Raw genomic sequence first — 6000 nt, 5'->3', positions numbered from 1 at the left:
GCTTGTCCAAGGTCACATGGCTCTGTAATTCAGGTCCCATATATGTCTGGTTTACATTGCATCCTCTGTAATCTGGAACCCTGACTGGTATCTAGCAGGTGCTCAATAAGCATTTGTTGGATAAATGAATGGAACCCAAATGCCTGTTCTCCAGTGCAGGGTCCCTTCAAATCGTGTTCTCATGGCTTGGTAAAATGAAAACCAACACTACTTTGCTTACAACTGGCAATTCCTTTTCACCTTATGCTCAGATTAACACCTACTGGCTATGGATTGAATTCTGTTGAAAATGTCAGTTTCCTGGAGATCTAGCTAGGGAAATTTTCTAATATTGGAGCATAATGCTTTGTAACTTTTCATTTACCACCTAAAAAGGACTTCCCTGTTCCATTGGACATTCCTCTTAAATAAATGGGTGAGTATTCTAAAAATAGTGCCACCTAAAACTTACTAATGCTACATCAACCCATTGACTCTAGTTATATTTAGCCTCAGGCTTGGAGATAAAATCTTGACTGGCTGTTTACAAGGATAAAGGCAATATGACTAATAGCCACTATTTATCAGGTAACAGGTATGTCAGATATTCATTAAGCACTTTACTACATTATCACCTATCTTCATAATAAAGACTAATGATACCTTTCAAGGTACTGACTGTACCTGTGTTGTCCAATACGGTAACCACCAGCCTTGGAAGGAGCTCTTTTTTGGAAGTTTGATATTAGCAATGATAGGCTGAGGGCTCAGCGAACATGCAGGAGGATGTTTAATCTGGGTTTTAAAATGTCTAAGAACTTAACTTACAGATAAAGTCCCTCAAGTGTGCAAAGACATATGTCCAGAGATATTTGTTAGAGAAATGTTTGTAAGAGCAAAAGACTGGAAACATCTAAAATGTCTACCAAAAGAGGTTAGTTAAAAGATACATTCCATTAATAGAATGCCAGAAAGCCACTCGAAAGAATGGGGCAGAACTATAGGTATTCCTATGGAAAAATGTCAAGGTATAGGGTCTGAATAGGAAAGTCCCATTTGTGTAAAATAAATACAATGATATAAAATACATGTAGGAAGGAAGGTGGGACAGAAGGATGGTATACTCTTATTTGTGTAAAATAAAGACAATTATGTAGAATATATATAGAAAGAAATGAAGGAAGAGAGGGAGGGAAAATATTTCTGGAAGAATGTACGAAATACAGCTAATCAGGGAGCTGGGGAGTGGGGGTGGGGTGGGAGGATGAAGCAAAGAAAATGTATATTTTTTTTTACTTAAAAACTTCCTATACTGTTCATATTTTTAAACAATGTGCATGTATTAAATTTGTTATTTAAAAACAATAAGAAAAACAGGGTGTATATAAATTGTTATTAACACCCTTAGGGGCTACAAAGAGACAACAAAGAAACCAGGCAAGCTCATTTCTGCATCAATGTTCAAAAATTAAGAAAATGTTGGCTTTTAGCAGAATTTATACTGATACATGCAAGCTCACATTAATAACATGCTCAGAATAGATAGACCAGGCATAGTAGCACTGAACACATTCAAAGCAGAGTTTGGCCAAGCTGTTAGAGGAAAGATATTCCAGAGCACAAATGTTGGACAGATGGATGGCACAAGATGCTTCCCAAAAAGTTACTAAGTCTCAAAAGGATTCAGAGAAATGTGATACGTAGCATGAGTTCTTAATCATGAAGAGCCTCTTTTTTCCTGAAGGAAATATTCTTTCTCCTGCTTTAGAGAGCTAATATGTGAGCCTTAAGAAGTTTAATATGTGAGCCTTACTATGTGAGACATTAAGCTATAAAATTAGGGTGATCCTAACATTACTAATTGCTTTCTCCATGCTAGGCATTCAGCCCTGACAACGAAAGTTTTCACAAGTAGGCAATCTGATGTTCAAAAAAGTTACTGACCTGTGGAAGGTTGCTTGATGAGTATGTGGTGGAGCCCTGAGCCTGCTGCCTGCTAAGCTATATGTATCTCAGCATTCCAGAGTGGAGGGCTCCTCGGGCATCATTTATTCCAGAGGAAAGGAAAGTAAGGTCCATAGGGGAAGAAAATTCCCCAAGGCCAGAGTACAGGTGGTGGTCAAGGTGGGCGTGCAGTTCAAGCATCTGGTCCAAGAGCATGTGCATCCACCCTAATCACCCTCTCCTTAGGCTATGGGTATATAGCAGATGTTTCAGACAAAGCTGAACTGAATAAAATGGGGCTCTTATATGTACAGCATTGCAATAGGCCTCCAATAATGAAGTTCCTCTCTGAAAACTTGCACTTCCCAAACCTAGTCTCCCCTTCTAGAATTTTGCCATATCCCGATGCCCCAGAGCACTACCTGACAATTTCCCAGTTTGTGGAAGGTAGGTGACTGTGGCACCACTTATTGTAAGTTCACCTAAACCAAAAATATGTGTGAAAGCATAGGTTTAGTGGTTAATGTTCTCCTAACACATATTTTGAAGTACAATGCTGATCATGTTACTCCCCTTTTTAAAAACATTTAATTTGTTTTTAGAATGAAGACTCAAATTCCTGGCTGGGCCTATGGGAGGAGGGGTTTGCCATCTGGCCCACTGGCTCTGCAGCAGCTGTCAGGAGTCACGCTGGGCTTTTATGTGCCCAAATGCACCTTGGCTCCCACCGCTCACAGCCTCTGCACACGCTCTTCCATCTGCCTGGAGCACTCTTCCCCTGAGCAACTCATTTGTAGCAACCAGTTCAAAGGCCACTCGTTTGGGGAGGCCTTTCCCAAGTCCCAGGGTAAGCCTTTGAGATTCTTGTCACGCTTGTACTTACTTGAACCTGTAATCTTCCCCAGCAGTGTGGGCTCCAAGAGGGCAGAGACTACATTTTGCTTGTTTATCACTTTGGGTGTAGCCCTCAGAGCCAGCCTGCAGGCGCCAGGTGCCCTACCTATGGATTAAATGAGAGAAGGGAGAAAAACCTATGCAATACACATAAGGGATCTCAGAAAGCACAACGGTTCTACACATCTGTGATTTCAGAGTTTGTCACTATTTCACCCCCAAATGTAACAATGTAAGCTTATAATGATGTCCCCAAGTTATTAGCAAAAACTCTGTTCACTGCGCTGCCAGAGAAAGTTGCACTGAAATTCATTTGAAAACTATTTCCATTAAGACAGTCAAACTGAATAAATTCTTCTTACAATGGGAACATTGTCTAAAAAAAAAAAAAACACTTAGCAAAATACCTACTGATGCCAGATAAACAGAGTGTTATTCTGCTTTGAATTAATATAAGCTGTATTTATGAATTTTTATATTACAATTGGGTACATTTCATTTTCCTCCATTTTACTGAGTCCCCAGGAGGTTCATGGGTAATAAAACAAATGAATTTCTTTCTCCATTAGCCTATCTTTGACACTTCCACATGGCTCCTTGCCCATACAATCCAGTATTTTTCTCATAAATGGTAAAGCCTTCAGCCTTCTCATTTATTTTAATCACTTTCTTTGTTTTCCAGAAGAGACAGTAGTTATATCGCCTTCTGTCTACATGAGGGAAGAGGGTAAAATGAGGCAAAGATGCTAAATTATTTATTTAAGTTCATATAATCAGTATTCATCCATCCATCTTTATCAATGATGCAAAAAATATTTAGTGATTGCCAACTCTGGTGCCCAGATGTTTTAGTTACTGGGAATATAATAGGAAACAAGATAGATAAAGTCCCTGCTTTCATGTAGCTGATAATCTAAACAAATAAATAAAAAATTAGTATAATTAGTGCTACATACTGAATGTTTGTGTCATCTTCCATCCCTGCACCTCCCCCCTGCCACACACAATTCATAGGTTGAAACCTAATCCCCAGTGCGGTGGTATTAGGAGATAGGGCTTTTGGAAGATGATTAGGTCATAAGGGTAGGACTAGTGCCCTGATAAAAGCGGCCCCAGAGAATGAAGGAGATATCTAAGCTGGCCTGTGCATACAGTAAAACAACAAATTTGACTGGATCTATACTGTTGGAACTCAACCAAGAATTAGGAGAAGTGCAAATTGTAGCGCTCCAAAATCTTACAACTACAGACTATTTACTGTTAAAAGAACATATGGGATGTGAACAGTGCCCAGGAATGGGTTGTTTTAATTTGTCTGATTTTTCTCAAACTATTCAAATTCAGTTAGATAATAACCATCATATCATTGATAAGTTTTCACAAATGCCTAGGGTGCCTAACTGGTTTTCTTGGTCTCACTGGAGATGGCTGGTAATTACAGGTATGCTTTGGTTATGTAACTATACTCCTATTATGTTAATGTGTGTGCGCAATTTAAGTAGTAGCTTAAAATCTATACATGCTGAAGTTACTCTACAAGAAGATATGTCAAAGAAATAATCAATCTTCCCATGTTTTCTCCCGCCTGCTACTTCTATAGCTTTTCTTCTTCCTTCCTAATTACAACGAATTCTTAAATAGAATTCGTGCCTCATATCAAATTTACCGAGTATCATAACTCCTCCAAGTGGTAAAGATACCTCAAGACAAATGCTGGGCATAGAAGCCACAGGGCATAAATATGCAAAGAAATAAAAAGCTAACCATTTCAAACAATAAGGCTTCTCTCTCACTTACCAACTTTACATTTCCCTGTATGGCCCCGGAAGATGACTGGTTAGCCAGAGACGGGTAAGATTCCTCAAGGGAGGAACAACCTAAGACAGGCACAGTCGCAGGGGGGTCATCAGGTGAGAAATTGGGGATCAACAGAGGTGAGGCTTAGAACCTCACCCTCCCTGTTCTGAGAGAAATCTTCTGCATATGTGGATGTTTTATTGCCCTTGTCTAGCTTGGATTAACACATAGTCTACGGGCACACACCTGATCATCTACATTTGCTCTCTTACAACACTAAACTATGTTTTCTACCTTTATGTTGTATCTACCTACCACTTCAGCATTTTATTAAAAATAATAAAGAGAGAAATGTGGTATCCACATATAAATCAAGTATAAAAATCAAATGTGTATTCATATTTGAACTGTTTATAGTTCATAATGCATGAGCAAAACTAAAAGTTTCTGTGATGACTGCCCTTGTACTGTTCACCATGTAACTTAGTCACTATGTAAGAATTTGTTCTCCATGTAAGAACTTGTTCGTTATGCTTCAGAAGATTGGAGACTGATGAAAATTAGGCTTGGGGTGGATTAATGATTCTGCATTGAGCATTGACTCCCCTATACAGAATTTTATTGTTGTTAACAACCATTTGATCAATAAATATGAGAGATGCCCTAACAACAACAACCAAGAAAAAGTACACACTTCCAATTGTAAAATAAATAAGCAACCGGGATGTAATGTATAGCATAAGGAATATAGTCAAAATATTGTAACAACTTGGTATGGTGATAGCTGGTACTTAGAATTATCATGTATATAAATGTTGAATCACTGTGTTGTACACCTGAAACTAATGTAATGTAATACTGTGTGTCAACTACCCTTCAATAAAAAATAATTATCTAAAAAAAAAAAAAAAAAAAAAAAAGCGGCCCCAGAGACCCCCCTCACCCCTTCATGTGAGGACACAGCAAGTAGACTGCTGTTTGCAAACTAGGAAGCAGGTTCTCACCAGACACCAAATCTGCTGGTACTTTGATCTCAGACTTTTCAGACTCCAGAATTGTAAGAAATAAATTTGTTTTGATCCACTCAGACTATGGTACTTTGTTTTAGCAGCCCCAGTGAACTCAGACAAATAGTGACAAACACAAGGATGAAAATAAAAAGAGAATTATTCTTAGAGTTATTTAACCCTGACTCTAAGCCCAATCAATGCTGGGTGCATCTACTCTTGTGTGGTCAGGGAGACCTCTCTAAAATGGTAGTGAATATGCTGAGATCTGAATGCCCAGAAGAGGCCAGTAAAGGGAACATCTGAGGACAGATCACTCTGGGCAGAGGGAACAACAAGACCAAAGGTTTCGAGGTGGGAGCAAGCTTGGTGTTCTGAG

This window comes from Manis pentadactyla, chromosome 2, assembly GCF_030020395.1.
Source record: "Manis pentadactyla isolate mManPen7 chromosome 2, mManPen7.hap1, whole genome shotgun sequence".
Classification (NCBI taxonomy): domain Eukaryota; kingdom Metazoa; phylum Chordata; class Mammalia; order Pholidota; family Manidae; genus Manis; species Manis pentadactyla.
This window is presented reverse-complemented; position numbering follows the sequence as displayed.